General features: G+C 32.2%; 1 protein-coding gene across 2 annotated transcripts in view; it reads left to right on the forward strand.

Moving 5' to 3' along the window:
* Positions 1–19373, forward strand: part of LOC135127253 (semaphorin-2A) — a 917845-nt gene that overhangs the window by 738155 nt on the left and 160317 nt on the right. The gene's annotated exons all lie outside the window — the stretch shown is intronic.

The raw sequence follows: 19373 nt of genomic DNA on the forward strand, positions 1-19373 counted from the left end.
GTGTTTTTAACATAAATTGTGCATTTTGCCAGTAAATACAATGCACTATTGTATACACACAGTGAAAACCTGAAGCAGAACGAGACAAACTCAACTTCAAAAATAATTTTCTAGTGAACAGAAATTTTTGGCACACCGGTTCAACTTTCCCTCCAGTTAACAAAGGGTTTATCAGCACAATCTATAAATACCCTCGCTTCCAATTAAGCCTTGAATAACATTCTGTAGCTAAATAATTTATGGATAGTTCAATACTTGCTCCCGTTACGGAAATAGCATTTCCACGTGGTGTTCAAAATTTTGGCGTTGTTTGCTCAGTGTGTTAATCTTTGCCTGCGTGTTTATTAGTTGAGTGTAATTAACCTAAAAGTCTGACCTGGGACCGCAAATATTTGTGCTTTCGTACAAAAAGCTCGTCACAATGAATTGTGCCAAGTTTCACATTAAAATTGTAATTTTTGAAACGACTTCGGGTGGTATCAGACGTTTCAATCGCATCAATTTAGTCCGGTGTTGGATTATTTTCATTTGATTTTACATTGACAACTTGTAATGAAGCATTATTAAGGTGAAGCGCACTACATTTATCAAAAGGTCTTCTTTTATTGGAGTTGCGGTGATAAAGATCGTAAGTATAGAGCAGTGCATGTAAATCAGGGTAGTGATCACATTTAAACCTGGTAAACATTTCGAAGCACTTAAAGTATTACTGTGTTAAATTGCATAAAAATGGCTTCAATTTTGTAATTTACGATTTAAAGGCACAGATGAGTTAATAGATAATGTATAAGGATTTCCGGATGAGCGTCACTGTTGCGTCACAAAATGTCGTCCCCATTGACGTCATTTTTGACGTCCGAAATCAATGTGACGTCAAATTTCTTACTTATTGGTGACGATTTTTAAATACTATAATTAAATCTTACTACAAGAAATATCAGCTGTCGATTTTATAAAAAAAAGTTTTAATAGTCTCGACGTCAAAGGGTAAAAAAGTAAATAAAATTGATCACTGCATAACCTAAAAAAGCACATTTATAGCACACACATTTATAATAGCCACTTTTTAATCACAAAATTTTGAAATTATATTTAATGTTTATTCATATTATAACCTCCGATTAAGTCAGTCGAAACGGCAGCCTATATTGCCAGTGAGTTGTTGACCTAAAATTCCTTCAGTGAAAATCTTTACTTCACTCATTAGATAAATATTAAATTTATAAAACTGGGAACACAGTTCGAAAAAATGAAAGAATAATTTTTATTATGCAAAAATTGTATTTTGTGAAAAAAGTTTGTTCATAATTGTTTTAAATACTTTTTTATGTTTCCAGATGTTTACGTGGAAAAATTAGCTTTTAATATTATAAAGCAAAATATGTGTGTGACACATGAATTATTTTATTTATAAAAGCGGAAAAAGCACGGAATTGTCACTCTTTTAACATTTTGCTGGTTAAATAATTTTTGCTTTAGTTCTGCTTAACATTTTTGTTTAATATATAATAAAACAAACTGCTATAAAAAGACAATTTCGAAAATATATAGCGAATAGTTTTCAGATTTTTTAGAGACCTTGTATATACAGCGTGTTCAACTAAGAGAACATGTACAGTGCATATATTTCATCTATAAGCTACTAAACACTGAAATCGTCCTTAAGGTTCATTCGCAAAAACATATACTGGCTGTCTTATGTCCACTGAATTTTCAAAACTACTATCTGTACAGGAGGTATTGTAATAGGGTCCACCTACTAGACGCCTATTTTCATGTTTTCTCAACATTTCATGACCCCTACAGTATGAAAAAATAGTCTCCCGTCAAAGTATTTTAGAAACATCGTGTAGATGGTAAAACTCTAGCCAAAATTTATTTAATCATCCCCATTAACGATGTGTTGATGTGTTACATATGAGATAATCTCAGCAAAGATAAAATAAATACATGCACATTTTTCCATTAATAAGGGTACAAAAAAATAATAAATTTAAAAAATTAGACATCTACAAAACAAAATAGAAAAAAATAAAAAATATGAACCAAAAATTTGATGACGTCCGCTCATTCCATTGCATAATTAAGATTATTTAAATTTTATAGCCCTGTACTTGTGGGCTACGAATCTACCTTGATTTTTTTATTAATATTATATTTTTTTATTGCTCAATCCGTCTTGTTGTTTAACATGTTACTGTTATATGTATCTTTGTTAAATTCTCATCATGTCAGAACAAAATTTTCTTATGGAAAATTCACTTCAAACATGCGCATAACATGCTTCTTCACCCTAGTTTAACAGTCATAGCTTAGACGGGTAATCATAAAAAATAAAATTTGCAAACTTTGTATAATTTTTCGAAGAAGTTGCATTTGTCCATTAATCTTAAGCCATTTAATCATCTGTTCACTGAAACCCCTATATTTTAAATATGTAGCAGTAAAACATCTGTAAAATGGTAAATTTTTGAACGAAAGTATCGATTTTGCAATTAGGCTCCGCCCCTCGATCTCACAACGAATGAAAAACTCATCACAATTGAGCTTGGGATGGATATGGGTGGGGCTTAATTTTTGACTTGTTTTTTTCTTAACATATATAGTATTCTTTGAACAACACGAGACTCAAAAAGATGTTTTTATTTCTTTTAGAGAAATAAGGATTTTGCAATTAGGCTCCGCCCCTTGGCTCACGGCGAATAAAAAAATCATCAGAATTGAGACAGGGCGGGTGGGCGGGGCTTATATTGTATTTTTTTTCTTAATATACACAGCCATCTTTTCATAGCATGAAACTTAAAACATGCTTAAAGTGGTTTTTGCAAGGAAACATGGATTTTAATTGTGGGACAAAATCGATACGTATGTCCTTATACAAATTTTCCATTTTAAACATGTTTTAAGTTTCATGTTGTGAAAAGGAGTCAACACATACTAAAATCAAAAGGCAAAATGTAAGCCCGCCCACCCGCCCTATCTCAATTGTGATGATTTTTTTTTTATTCACCGTGAACCAAAGAGGTGGAGCTTAACTGCAAAATATTTCTTTACAAAAAATTAAAACATGTTTTTGTGTATCATGTTGTTCAAAGAATACTATGTATATTAAGAAAAAAAAGGCAAAATGTTAATCCCACCCACCCACCCCATCCCAATTGTAATGAATTTTTTAATTCTTAGAAACTTAAAACACGTGTAAAATGGTAAATCTTTCTAATGAAATATGGATTTCGCAGTTAGGCTCCGCCCCTAGGTCTGTCAACCAATAACAATTTCATTACTATTTAGATCAGGGCGAATATGGGTGGGGCTTAAACTTTGGGTTTATTTTTTTCTTAATATATGTACATAGTTTACTGTGTATAACACGATTAGTTAAGAACATATTTCACATGGTAATTTCTCGTAGAAAAAAAAAGGATTTTACAATTAAGCTCCGCCCCTCGGCTTACGACGATTAAAAAAAAATCATCAGAATTGAGACATTTATTATATTTTGCTATTTTTTTCTTAGCCATAGCCATCTTTTCACAACAAGAAACTTAGAACATGATACATTTTTGTAAGGAAATACGGATTTTGCAATTATAGGGCAGAACCTAATTACAAAATCGATGTTTCCTTATACAAATTTTCCATTTTAAAAATGTTTTAAGTTTCATGTTGTGAAAAGTAGTCAACACATACTAAAATCAAAAGGCAAAATGAAAGCCCGCCCACCCGCCCTATCTCAATTGTGATGATTTTTTTTTATTCGCCGTGAACCAGGAGATGGAGCTCAACTGCAAAATACTTATTTCTTTACAAAAAATTTAAAATGAGTACCGTGTTGTTCAAAAAATACTATGTATATTAAGAAAAAAAGGCAAAATTTAAACCCCGCCCACCCACCCCATCTCTATTGTGATAATTTTTAAGAAAATAAGGATTTTGCAATTAAGCTTCGCCCCTAGGTTTGCCAAGGAATGAAACCTTCATTACTATTTAGACCAGAGCAGGTATAGGTGGAGCTTAATATCTTTGGCTTTACTTTTTTCTTTATATATTTAGTATTTTTTGACTTACACGATAGTCAAAAAAATGTCTTACATAGTAATTTCTTGTAGGAAAATAATACGAATTTTGCATTTAAATTCCGCTCCTGTGACTCTCGACGATTAAAAAAATCATCACAAATTAGATAGGGCGGGTGGGCGGGGCTTATATTTTGCCTATTTTTTTAATGTACGTAGTCGTCTTTTCAGAACAAGAAACTTAAAACATGTTTAAGATGATAAATTCTTGTAGACATGCATCTGGCAATTAAGCCCCGCCCCTCGATCTGACAACGAATGAAAAAGTCACAATTGAGAAATGAGATCGGGGCGGGTATGGGTGGGACCTAATCTTTGGCTCTGTTTTTTTCTTAATATACGGAGTATTCTTTGAACAACACGATACTCAAAAACATGTTTTTAATTTTTTGTAGAGAAATAAGGATTTTGCAGTTAAGCTCCGCCTTTTTGGCCCACAACCAATAGAAAAAATCATCACAATTGAGTTAGGGCGGGTGGGCGGGTCTAGATTTTGCCTTTTTTTTCTTAATATGTGTAGATTTATTTCGACAACAAGAAACTTAAAACATGTCAAAAATGGTAAATTTTTGTAGTAATCAACTTAAATCCTCCACTTTTTCTAAGACCCCTTTAAATAGGGCAAAGTAGACAGTAAAACTTACATCCCCACTAACAATTCAATGACGTCGCCTTAAAATTTTGCCGAATAATCAAATTTTATAATTTTTGGGAAAAGCTGGATATGCTATATTGTCCTTCAGTTTATTTTTTATATTTATATCAAGTTACATAAGAAAAATTTCCAGTAGACACAGTGTGAAAATTTCCTGTGAAAAGTGTTTGATACTTCGTTGCCATATAAATGGACTACGATATAGCGTAAAAATAATCTTACAACTGTGTTTATAACACTACGAGTACACGATCAAAAGGTAATTTAAAATTTTAATTTGTGGTAAACTTTTGGATCTAATCTTTTGTTAATTTGACATTACTGTAGTGTCAAAATTGAAATTTTAAATGGGTACACTTTGTTTTGGATGTAGACGTATTTTTCGGGTAGATTTTAAGGGATCAGTTGGAGGAAATGTTTTCTATGCACATACATCCCAAAATTATTTTTAGATGTTTTTGATTTATTTAACTTTGGTACTCGATAGTGGAAAATCCACGATCAAAATGATTCATTTCTAGTGATTTGTTTAAAACTGCAGTTTGTAAAACAAACATGGCGAAGATTAGATAAGCCTTCCGAAATGAATGCACTAGCGATTTTAAAAACTCAATTTTTGAAATTCTCGAAGTAACGTCAAAATTTTTCCGTAGACAACAAATCGCTTCGCTTTTTTCGCAAATTTTTGACTTTTGCAGCCACGGTCAAATTGATATCAACAAACGATAACAACTTATGTCATCTCCTTTTCCGTCTCGCCTCACTTCCCCGAACCACCATATCGCTTTATCCACGAAATTGTTTTTCCACAAACTTCATACATTTTTGATGTGTTGTTCTCAATGCGACCTATATAAATTAGACCCTAATTTAATGGAACTCGTCATGTATACATCACGATTTATCCACCTTCACATGGCCCACACCACATGCCCCCTTTGTGTAATAATAAATCCGCCGCTTAAGCTCTGTGTATTTTTATTCCTAACAGCAAATAACGCCGAAGACGCTTTTCGTTCCGGCTCGACTATCCTAAACCGATAAAGTTAAATTAAACATTAACTCAGCTGTTTACATTACAATTTACAGAAACGATAACGTATTTGAATTGATTCGTGCCTACTAGCGTCGCGTTAAATAATGGAAAATTGTCGATTTAGCGTCCTCCAAAAATAGAAATCTGCTTGATATGAGTGGGCCGAGGCTCTAATTGTTATTGATGCGCGATTTTGACCGGAAGTGTCACTTCGTTGTTTAGAAATAGAAGCTTTCAGCAGTCAAAACTGACTTCGAATGTCTTTTTCGGGCTGAATTAGCCGTTTCATGTTTATTTCTGACAGAGTGAAAAGTGTGTTCAATTGAATATTGATTCTCGGTGTCTGTGTAAATTTAGTTTATGAAAATTTCATAACGGTGACGGTAGTTCAATTTCCTGTCTAAGTGGTAGCAAGTAAAATGAAATTGTGTAACGCCGGATCGCGTTATAATAATGTGTTGTGGGGTGTTTTTGAAAATATCTGGAAACCAGACGGGTTGTAACGATCTGGTGGCTTTTAATTTTGTTGTAGTGTCTATTTGCATAGCAGAAACACGATGGAATTGGAACAGTTTTATTTCACGAGGAAAATAGTGCTTGAATTAGTGTGTCATAAAACTTTTCCTGTTTACTAATTTTTTATATAGATGGCTGGTTGACGATTGACGCGTTTTTACTTCTCTAGCGCAAGAATAAAGTAGGTCCTCCATTTGCCACTTCTATCTGTTGCTTAAAAATGCAGACAAAGTGCAATCAAATTCCTCTCCGTTGCACCGAAATTCGCACTAGTTGGATTCTATTCATCATGGTCTGACCAGACTATATATCTTCGTGGCGTTTTGGTCCGTGAATCGGAATGGTATGTTCCTCAAATAAACTCCCAGGTTTTTTGTACGCCATTCAAGAATAGTTCCGTTGACGGTGAATGCCCAAAAGCTATAATAAATTACAATTAATGTTCGGACGAGTCGTGTATGTAATAGTTGGATTTAATTTGACCGTAGGAAATTGCAAAAGGATCTCGGATGGCGAGTTTGTTACAGTGTTGAGTAATCTCTCCTCGTCAGTCCGAGATTTTTTTTAATACGAAAATTATTGTATTCCGAACGGGGAAATTTATTATAGTCGCTTGAGGGGATAAGAGAGATTTGATTGTGTACGGGTATTATACCGAGACAAAATTGATATGTCAATTTTGACTTGCGTTGATTTATTTCCTTTGAACGAAGGTCGATTTTTATTTACATGTGGTTCGGTGGATGTTGCAAGAGGCGTTGGCTCGAGTGTGACCAATTGCTCTTAAATGTAAGCCCGTATATGGGTAAAATTGGTTGGTAGACGAAGAATGTGGCAGATTTACCAGAATTTTTTGCTTGAAGCAAATCGATCTACCTTGGTTAGGTGTGCAAAATTCGATTAAAGTGTCGGTGTAATCAAAGTTGACATTTATTTAGATTTCAATGCTCTATCTTGTTTCTGAAAATTATTTTGTAAAAATACCGTAAGGTATGATTATGAAGTCATTTATCGGGACCGGATTTAGGACCTGATGCCTATCGTTTTTATTTATTTATAATTGGCGTTTTTAATTGTTTTTGTTTTATCGTTAGTCAGTGGCGTTTCCCCGGCACGCATATGGCGGGGTCTAAAAATAATGACAAGGTTAAGCACACAGCCACAAGACAATTATTAACCTATTAATCTTTCACTGTAAAAATGTTTGCACTTTTGACATTAAAAAAGCTGTTGGATGCAATTAAAATATTTACTGATGAGGATAACAAGAATATTATGTTTGGGGATTTACATGTTTTTTTTAGGGTGAAAAAGTGAGAAAATGAGAGCGTTTTTAGACGTTTCGTAACTGGCCAACTCTATTTTCAACGTTTTACGTAGTCGTATTGAGAGTATGTCATCTTTCTAAGAAACTGCATCGGATTAACGAGCTGAATTCTGTACATGTTTATAATACTTACAACATAAATATAATGATATATTTTTTTAATGTGAGGTGATCTCAGCAAAGATAAAATAAATAATAGCACATCATGTTCTTATTTTTGCATTCTTACTAATATCGGCACAAAAGAACACAATTTTTAAGACTCGAAATTGGCAGGGAAACGTCCATATTCTACACAATTTAAAGTCACAAGAAAGACTTTTTTAATATTAAAGTTAATTATAATTCAGATAGTTTGAAAATGGTATATATTATGAAAAGTAAACGCTGACTGGAATAAAATATTTCCAAAAAAATAAAACGCTGATTTTCTTGTGATTTTTTCCTCCCCGAGCGTAACCTTTTGTTCTCTCGACGTTTCATAATTCCCAGAGTATGAAAATATAGGGTCCCCATTTCCGCCCGTGTGTCTCCGGAACTATTTTTTGTCTAATTGTTATCAAATTTTATTTGGATGTGAAGAATATCGTGTAGATGATGAAACGAAAACCAAAATTTGCCTTTTCATCCCCACTAACAATATGATGACGTCACCTAAATGTTTTACATAGTACATGCTATTTAAATTTTATAAAACAACATAATTCTAAGCTTGTGGTTTATGAATCCACCTTGCATTTATAGACATTGTCGTGAAAAATAAAATTCAGAACATCAAATTTTATAATTTTTCAACGAAGCAGTATTTCTTGGACTATATTCGAGTAAACTTTGTAACATAAATAACACTATTTCTATTTATTATTATCAAAAACTCCTACCTTTTGTTTTTTCGGCTACTGTTGGAGTTTGAATTCAAAATAATTAAAAAAAAATCAAAAAACTGAGATTATTGATTTCTGATTTTTTTTTAAATCCGAATTAAAAGAATCGAAATTTTTTAAATCAGAATTTTGACAAAGGGACGTAAGCTCAGAAAGCATTGTAATTGGGTACATGTTTTCCCGACGTTTCATGACCCCTAAAATATGAAAAAATAGGTCTCTCGTTTCTATCCGTCTGTTGTTAATTTGTGAATATCTTTACTAGACAGATAATTTCCGAAATTACCGGATCGATTGTTAATTTTATATGTACTTTAGGATATCGTGCATATGGTAAAACGCTAACCAAAATTTTATCTAATTGCCCACGTAATCTTGATGACGTCAACCAACTAAAAACACGAGAAGATGTTTAAAATTCCTGCCTTGTGCATATTAGTAAACTCGTAATATTTCCAAATTTTGATCATTTTTTGTAAAACTTAGACATCAGTACTTGCTAAGATAAAACTGATTTTGCCAATGAGATACCTTCTAAGAGAAGAGAGGGCGGGTGGGCGGGGCTAGTACCTGCTAAGATAGAACTGATTTTGGCAAATGACGTACCTTCTAAGAAAAGAGAGGGTGGGTGGGCGGGGCTAGTAGCTGCTAAGATAAGACTGATTTTGGCCATGAGATGTATTTGTTTGGAAATATTTTACCGGGTTTACTGAATGAAGGTTGAGTTTACGAATTTTATTTTAAGGTTCCAATATTCTAAACTAAATTTGTATTTAAGAATAATTTATAAAATTGTTTTAAATATATGAAAAAATATATCTCGTTTATATTAAGCTTAACAATTTTTTCTGCAAATTTTTAAAATCTTGAGGAAATTATTTTTTTTTTATTTTTTTTATTTTATTTTATTTTGAAAATATCTAACACCCGAAAATTTCTAAATTTGGATACTCATGACTTACATAATTAACAATACATATATTGAAAAAGTACTATCTTTTGAAGTTATCAAAAGTCTGTGCTGAAGTCTAACGATTCAAAAAATACCAGATTAGAAGTAGATCCCGACCTGACATTTTCAAAATGTTCGGGTTTAAAGATACATTTTTCGAAAATTCCAAAAATTTTGATATTTCATAGCCGATTCTGGAAAAACTGTTGGAGTTAGCAAAGCAACGAGGCCGGAATTAAGTTCTAGGGCTCGAAATCTACCAGAAAATGTATTTAGTTAACTAATAATCGAAGTATTGAAAAATCTCAAAACCGAAAAATCCCTCAACTGAAACATGGAAAACTTGAGGAATCGAAAAATTGAAAAATCGAAAATTTAGAAGCACAAAAAAATTGAACAATGAAAAATTAAAAAAAAAAAATTGAAAAATTTAAGAATCCAAAAAGTAAGGAATCGTAAAACTGAAATATCGGAAAATTGAAAAATCCAGAAACGAAAAATTACTAAAATGAAAAGCTGAAAAATGGAGAAATTGAAAACTCGAAAACTTGCAAAATTGAAATACATATTAAAACATTTAAAATGGGGATATCGAAACATCAAAAAACCGTAAAGCCGAAAAATGGAAAAATCAAAAATGTAAATTTAAAAAAACGAAAAATCGAGAAATCGAAAAATCTAAAAATTAAAAAATCGAAAAATTGATTAATCGAGAAACTAAAAAATACCAAAACTGAAATGTCGAAAAAATTAAAAACCGAGCAAACGGGAAATCGAGAAATCTAAATAAAGAACTGGAAAATCTAAAATTTAAAAATCGAAATTCAAAAATTGAAACATCCAAAGATCGAGAAATCAAGCAGTCGAAAAATCGAAAAATTGGGAGATCGAAATAACCCAAAATCGAAAAATCGATAAATTTGTAATTGAAAAATATAAACTTTCCGAAAAATCTAATCTCTTATAAACCTAAATCTCGATAAATTAAGAAATCGAAATGAAAAATCGAAAAATACTCGTATAAAAACCAAAAAATTGAAAAATCCAAGAATCAAAAAATCGTGAAATTGAAACATCGAAAAAGTGCAAAACCTAAAATTTAAAATCGAGAAATTAAAATACCTAAAATTTAAAAAATCGAAAAATTAAAACATTGAAAAATTGGAAAATAGAAAAATCGAAATATTAAAATTAGAAAAAATGGAAAAATAAAAAAAAACGATGTATTGAAACATCTCAAAATCGAAAAATCCCTCAACTGAAACATAGAAAACTTGAGGAATCGAAAAATTGAAAAATCTAAAAGTCGCAACGACGAAAAATCTATTCATCGAGGAATTGATAAATCGAAAAATCGAAAATTTAGAAATATAAACAATTGAAAAAAGAAAAATCGAAAAAGAAATCATAAAACTAAAATATCGGGCAATTTAAAAATCTAGAAACGGAAAAATACTAAATTGAAAACTCGAAAACTTGCAAGATTGAAATACTTACATATTACAAAATTTAAAATGGGGATATCGAAACATCAAAAAATCGTAAAATCGAAAAATGTAAAAATCAAAAATGTAAATTTTAAAAAACGAAAAACCGAAACGAAAAATCGAGAAACCAAAATATCTACAAATTAAAAAATCGAAAAATTATATTAAGCTAAACAATTTTTTCTGCAAATTTTTAAAATCTTGAGGAAATTATTTTTTTAAATTTTATTTTATTTTGAAAATATCTAGGTACCGAAAATTTCTAAATTCGGATACTTAAGATTTACATAATTAACAATACATATATTGATAAAGTACTATCTCTTGAAGATAACAAAAGTCTAACTGTGCTGAAGTCTAACGTTTCAAAAAATACCAGATTAGATGTAAATCCCGACGTGACATTTTCAAAATGTTCGGTTTTAAAGATACGTTTTTCGAAAATTCCAAAAATTTTGATACTTCATAGTCGATTCTGGAAAAACTGTTGGAGTTAGCAAAGCAACGAGGCCGGAATTGAGTTCTAGGGTTCGAAATCTACAAGAAAATGTATTTAGTTAACTTTCGAAAATGGTCAAAAATCGGTCGAATTTGAAGAAGGGAAAAGGAAAAATTTCACTTTTAAAAAAGTTGTCTAAAAATTCTCAAAAAATTCAGGGATGTAAATCTCGATGTGCTGATTTCAAAAATATGACCCATGTATGTTCATCCGCTAAACCCTAAAAAGCATTAGAATTTTGTCAAATTGAGATACTAAATTCACTGTTTTTTAGAAAATCTTGTCAAATTTTGGAAAACATTTTTTCAAAGAATTTTTTAAAATGTTACGCTAGGTAATATTTCTAGAATTGCACAGCACTGCAAAAAAATTCAGTGTTTGAAATGTTAAGATCAAGCTAAACAACATAGATTTGTGTAAATTTGTCTTTGATGGAATTTTTGTCTTGCCAGATTACCGTCGATTTGAAAGTGTTAGTTGAAAATACAACAATCAAAGACAAACTTTCAAAAATCCATGGTTGTTTTGATGGTGTTTTTTATTGCTCACGATTCTGGGATTTTTCGATTTACAAAATCTCGATTTTCAAACCTTTGATTGTTCACTTTTTGATTTTTCGGGTTTTTGATTTTTCGAATATTTGATCTGTCGATTTTTCATTCTTCAGTTTTTCCATTTTAAAATTTTTTTAGTTTTCGATATTTGGTTTCTCAGGTTTTCGGATTTCGATGCATGAATTTTCAGTCTTTCTACTTTTTGATTTTTGGTTTTTCTAAGTTTCGATTTTTTAATTTTTACATTATTAATTTTCAGACTTTTCAATTTTTTTACTTTTCGGTTTCTCGAAGCTTAAATTTTATCGTTGACAGTAATGTGAAAGCAATCAAATTTCGAAAAAATAATGTAAATTTGACAAAACCAAATTAATTCTGCTAATACATTAAACACGCCGACGTCCACCAATATTTGAAATTTCTTACGCTGCAATAGAAACTGCCAACCTCGTAGATAAATGGCTCAGCAAATTTCGTAATTCGATACATTTGCCCCAACTTTACGTTCAGTGAAACCCACACCACATACGTCACTCACGAACAACGAACCCCTACCCAATCAGCCATCTTCATACAATGTCCATTTATCCAAAAATTACTTTTATCAAATTTCCTAATCACCATCCTGTTCGTCTAAACCTTTCCCGGCCCCAATTAAAAGTGTCGACAACAACATTCAAAAAGTTGAAGTCTGCTCCTCTCAGCGCCCGACCGGGGTGAGTCAGCATAAACACGCCACCCCAAAGCCAGATCCGCTTTCCAAAACCCCAAACAAAACACGTTCAATCCACAAAATGCACGAAAAATGGAATATCGAGTCCTGCATCTGCACCCCGGCAAAAAAGCCCCGTAAGCTTGATTAAAGTTGAGCAGCAATTCTATACTAATGCAAAGTTCGGATCGAGCGGTTACCCTGTAAGCTTTATTGCAGGAAGTGCAAAGGTATTAAGAAGGATTACATGTTCCTCTAGTATTTCATACGCGTATAACGCGCTGTTTCCGTTCAACACACACCAGGTGTTCGCTGTGAGAAATCTCTCACCTTTGCCTTTATCTATTTATTTTGTACACTATCCATAAAATATGAGGCGATGCACTATGCAGTTGAACTCTCAATAGATAATTTTTTAATGACTCAAAGTACACAATGCTGATACTGAATAAACACCGGCGAGACGACCAACTAGCTGAACTCGACAAAGTACACAACCGCCAAATGAGACATAAAAACGACGTTTAGTGGTTGTTGGACGTTTTTCAAATTAAAAAATTAGTTAAACACGTATTATTATAATTATTCGTGAATAAGTGCACCTGCATGATGAAATTGCGAGCGCAGCGAGCCGCGCTAATTGACCACGAGTTACAAAATGGCCAAGAGCGTTAGCATATTTCAGAAATTCCACGCAGAACACAGTTAGTTTAGAAAAACGCCGACCAATTAAGCGAATTACTTGTTTGTTATTTTAACATAAAAATGTTTGTTTGGTGTTAGCGGTCCGGAACATTAAAACAGATGTACTCGAGTGCTTCCAACCGCTGGAAATTATTACCTTTGATAAAATCCGAGCCAGACGTCTCTGGAAATTAACATAGATCCGATGTTGTTTTTATTAGACAAAGACGGCCGAAGCGTCTCGTCGTTCCGAAAGAAGTTCGATTATTGTCAATCCTGGAACACGGATCGGCTTTCTGTGCAGTTCGCTTTTATGAGGATAAAAAGTGTTCAAAGGCCAAAGCTTTATGGTTTGAATCAGCCGATCTAAAATTGGAACCACACAAGGATGAAGAATGTGGATAAAATGAAATTCTTTATTGTTATCGGACTTATTGGGGCACTTTATATTTAATGATACTGATAAGAATCGGTTAAAGATTAAACGCTGGATTACAAAGTATTCGGGATAATTTTAAAAGCAAGACGTGGGAGGAGGTGACGTCCTTTGACGGATTATTGGTCCGTTTGTCGGTTCAACAACACATATTTTAGATTGTAATCGAGTCCGTTGGACGACTGACTACTTTTATGTTGTCTCGACGTTTCATGACCCCTAGAGTAAGAAAAAATAGATCTCTCTTGTTGTTTGTCTGTGAAGATTTCATTAGACAGATAGTTTCCGAAACTACTGGACCGGTTGTTGTCAAATTTTATATGGGTGTAAAATAAGATACTACTCCTGCACTCGTGGTTTATGGGTCCGTGTTGAAAAATCAAGTTGTATAACATTTTACATAAGTCAAGAAGGGTCGGCAGCAGCGAAACAGAGCCGTACTTGGAATACTCCGAAATTCCTCAAGCAAAAGTTGGCGTTTTGTGGTGAAAAACAACACATATTTTAGATTGTTGTTTCTTCTTAGTTGGCAATGTATGAACATATTTTGTATTGTAATCGAGTCCGTTGGACGACTGGCTATTTTTATGTTTTATCGACGTTTCATGGCCCCTAGAGTAAGAAAAAAGAGATCTCGCTTGTTGTTTGTCTGTGAAGATTTTTATTAGACAGATAATGTCCGAAACTGCTGGACCGATTGTTGTCAAATTTTATATGTGTTCACCAAAACTGGCTAATCACGAAAAATTTACATTAGTAGGTAAATGTTTTTAAATTGTATAAAATAAGATACTCCCACACTCGTGGTTTATGATGTATAACATTTTACAGAACTGAAGAAGGGTCGACAGCAGCGGAACAGAGCCGTACTTGGAATACCTCAAGTAAAAGTTTGTGTTTTGTGGTGAAAAATGAGCAAGTGTCGTCGTTTTCGTTGCTGCGTGTTCGAAAAGAGCACCGATGATTCAATCCGCCCAAATCATAAAGAATTCGTGGAGCTTTTAGGCAAACTGTGCGTTTCGGCCGTGTACATATGCTCGCAAATAAGCCATACAATAGCGCCCCAATAAAAGGGAAATCAGATTATGAAGTTAATTCAAATTTGGCACTGGGAGAAAAAACTCAATCTGTTCCGCTGTGCACAAGCTCTTGTGTTACACATGTTACGCCTTGCTCACCCCCTTTTTTCCCCGGATCAAATTTAAAAAGAGACCGGCCAGAGAACAAAACCCGAGGTGAAATGAAACCGTAATTCCCTTTATGTTGTCTCGCGTATAATTGATGCATCAGAACAAGTTATTTCGAAAATTAGTTCGCAAACATTGCTCCGTCAGTTCGGTGATTAATGAATTCGTTAGGAAATTTTATTTTAAAGAGTCGCCAGTCACCCCTCTTATTAAAATATGCCAAAGTTGAGAGAGGTAATTGTGGCCGTACGATAATTAACATTTGATTAATGGATGAACGTGTTCATGACAATATTTTATAATTGCCGAGTTGAGGATGGCGATGATGATAGTCGCTATCAAATTATTTTTGCAGCTTGTGCATTGTCACGTGATTTATTGCATTATTAACGTTCAATTTGTCAAGGCTTCGATCTTATTAGCGGAGCCTCCGCGTTTACGCCCACCAAATTTTAGAACACTGACATGGAAAAACGAATAGCTGATCAATACCCCTATGTAAACCCACACCGTGCTGAACTCCAAACGGCCGGATCAGAGTAGTCGCCTCCCCCGATGCTTACTGCGAAAACGAATAAAAACATGTTGCGACTAGTTTGACCGCGCGATATTAGCAAAAACGGGAAAAGTTTAGTTAAATCTGACCGCAGCTTCGTCCCGTTATGTGCTTTCGCTGGCTTTTTCGGACAGTTAAACGGCCGGATTACCATAAACAAAATGCCTTTTCGTGGAGGATTTTTATTAATTCCTGGGCTGGGTATAATATTACACCTATCAACTTCGCATGTGGCACCGAACATTTCACAATTTGCATCTCGTTATGCCGAGAAACATGGCTTGTTGTTTTATCGCTCCGGGTATCCACCATATAAATTCGGATGTGTTGGGTGTTGGATTTTTATGTTGTGTTTTGAGGTGGACCCCCCGAAAAACGGGCCATTCTTTCCGAATTGACGTCTTAATTAGAGACCACCGGCGATTTTGGAGCCAGTTTTAATTAGTCCTCTTCGCCTCATAATCGAACGAGGCATCGAACCTGTCCGGCTTGTACGAGCAACCGAATTTCTGTAATCTTCAGATTAATCTCTTAACGTTTTAATAAGAAGAAAGGAAGTCGCTTGATCGAAGATCGAACGATCGAGTATGGCAACAATGGCCCGAAAATGTCCCGGTTTTGTGAAATAAACACAACTGGAATTATTTCTATGGATGTATTTTAATAATAAGCACTGGAAAATATAAACCAAGAACTAATCATATTCAATAACAATAATATCGCACTACGAGATGAGTTTTCTGCTTTACGAAACTCATATTTAATTAATAGATTCCGTTAGAATTTTGTTGCCAAAAATATTTTTTCTTCAAACGTCAGAAAAACGGATCTTTGTGTACCACCATACACATAGTAAAAGACGCATTTCAATGCCATCTCTTTAAAAATACTTTTTCTGCCGGCTTTGTTTATGCTTTTGTTTTGTGATAACCTCTATAACAACTCCGAAAAATCGACAGTCAAGAAATGGGAACACTGAAAATTACAAAAAATTGAAAATTATTCCGGAAAGTCAAAAAATTCAAAATTCAAAAAGTAAAAATATTGTTTCTAATATCGAAAATTCGAAAAATAGAGAACTCCAGAAATCAAAAAAACGAAAAGTAGGAAAATTGAAGAATGGAAAAATTGAAAATTGCAAAAATCAAACAGTAAAAAAATTGAATAATCGGGATCGAAACGGAAACAAATTAGAAATTTGAATATCGAAAAATCGAACATTCAGTAAATCAAATATTCCAAAAAAACGGAAAATCAAAAATTCTAAAATTGTAATTTCGAAAAAAAAAATTCTAAAATTGTAAAGTCGAAAGGTCGACAAATGGAAAAAAAATTTAAATTCCAGAAACGAAAAATCGAAAGTCGAAAAAACCAAAAATTCGAAAAATCGGATTCAAAAAATTGACAAATCGAAAAATTGAAATAGCGAAAAGTAAAAAAAATTGAAAAATTGAAAATCAAAAGGTAAAAAAATTGAAAAATCTAAAAGTTGAAGAATGGAAAAATTGAAATTTCGAGAAACCGAAAACTAATAGCATTAAACATTCTAAATATTAAGGAATGTAAAAATTTAAGTTGAAAAACTCAAAAATTGGAAAATTGGAAATGCACAAAAGAAGCGAATATTCGAAAAATCGAAAATTTGAAAACTCGGGACTTCAAAAATAAAAAAATCGCAAAGTAAAAAAATTGAGAAATCTAAAAACTGAAAGATGGAAAAATTGAAAATTCGAGAAATCTAATGCACAAAAATTGAAAAAAGTCTAAAAACTGAAGAATGTAAAACCTGAAAAATCAAAGATCGAATACATAATTGAAAAATTGAAAAATCTGGTTATCGAAGAAAAAATAAATTGAAAATTCGAAAACGAAAAATCGAAAATTCAGTGAACCAACTATTCGAAAATATGGAAAACCGAAAATTTGAAAATGTAAAAACGGAAATCGAAAACAGAAAAGCCAAAAATTCGAAAAAAGGGATTACGAAAAATGTAGAATTCTAAAATTGTAAAATCGGAAACTCCAAAAATGGAGAAACTGAAAATTCGGAAAATGCAAAATGGAAAATTTGAAATAACGAAAATTCGAAAAATCGGAATCGAAAAATTGACAAATCGAGAAATCGAAATAGCGAAAAGTGAAACAAAAATGAAAAATTGAAAAACTGAAGAATGCAAAAGTCGAAAATCGAAACGTAAAACAATGAAAAATCGATAAACTGAAAAATGGAAAAATTTAAATTTCGAGAAAACGAAAAGTGATAATATTGAACATTCTAAATATTAAAGAATGTAAAAATTGAAGAATCGACATTCGAAAAATCAAACATCGAAAAGTAAGGGTGAAAATTCGAGCATCGAAAATCGAAAACCCGAGAAGTCAAAAAATCTAAAAGCAAAAAAATTTAACAATTGAAAAACTCAAGTATTGAAAAATTGGAAATTCATAAAGGAAACGAAGATTTGAAAAATCGAAAATTTTAAAAATCGAGACTTCAGAAATCAAAAAATCCCAAAGTAAAAAAATGGAGAAATCTGAAAACTGAAGGATGGTAAAAAATTGAAAATTCGGGAAATCGAAAGTAAAAAAATTCAAAGAAGTCTAAAAGCTGAAGAATGTAAAACTTGAAAAATCAAAAATCGAATAATTGAAACATTGAAAAATCGAAAACAAAAATCGAAAATTCAGTCAACCAACTATTCGAAAATATGCAGAACCGAAAATTCGGAAATGTAAAAACCGAAAAACCAAAAATTCGAAAAATCTAAAATTCTAACATTGTAAAATCGAAAGGTCCAAATATTGAAAAACTGAAAATTCGGAAAACGCAAAAGCGAAAATTTGAAATAACGAACAATCAAAAGTCGAAAAAATTAAAACTCGAAACATCGGAGTCGAAAAATTGACATCGAGAAATCAAAATAGCGAAAAGTGAAACAAAAATGAAAAATTGAAAAACTGAAGAATGCAAAAGTCGAAAATCGAAAGGCAAAAAAATGAAAAATCGAATAACTGAAAAATGGAAAAATTGAAATTTCGAGAATCCAAAAAGTAATAAAATTGAAAATTCCAAATATTAAAGAATGTAAAAAACTTGAAGAACCGACATTCGAAAAATCAAAAATTGAAAAGTAGGGTACCTACTGAAAATTCGAGCATCGAAAATCGAAAACCCGAGAAGTAGAAAAATCGAAAAGTAAGCAAATTTAAACATTAAAAAACTCAAGAATTGAAAAATTTTAAATTCACAAAAGAAGCGAATTTTCCAAAAATCGAGATCTCAGAAATCAAAATATCGCAAAGTAAAAAACTGAAATATGGAAAAATTGAAAATTCGAGAAATCGAGGGTGAATAAATTGAAAAAAGTCCAAAAACTGGTAAATAGAAAATTCGAAATTAAAAAATTGAAGAATTGAAAAATTGGAAAATCGAAAAGGAAATTGTAAATTTAAATACGAAAAATCGAAAATTCAGTGAACCAAATATTCGAAAACATGGAAAACCGAAAATTCGGAAATGTAAAAACCGAAAAGCCAAAAACTTGAAAAAAGGGATTTCGAAAAATCTAAGATTCTAAAAAATTGTAAAATCGAAAAGTCCAAAAATGGAAAAACTGAAAATTCGGAAAACGCAAAATCGGAGTCGAGAAATTGACAAATCGAGAAATCAAAATAGCGAAAAGTAAAAAACTGAAAAATGGAAAAATTGAAAATTCGAGAAATCGAGGGTGAATAAATTGAAAAAAGTCTAAAAACTGATAAATAGAAAATTCGAAATTAAAAAATTGAAGAATTGAAAAATTGGAAAATCG

This window comes from Zophobas morio, unplaced genomic scaffold, assembly GCF_036711695.1.
Source record: "Zophobas morio isolate AGI-343-1 ecotype UQ-CSIRO unplaced genomic scaffold, CSIRO_AGI_Zmor_V1 ptg000011l, whole genome shotgun sequence".
Lineage (NCBI taxonomy): Eukaryota > Metazoa > Arthropoda > Insecta > Coleoptera > Tenebrionidae > Zophobas > Zophobas morio.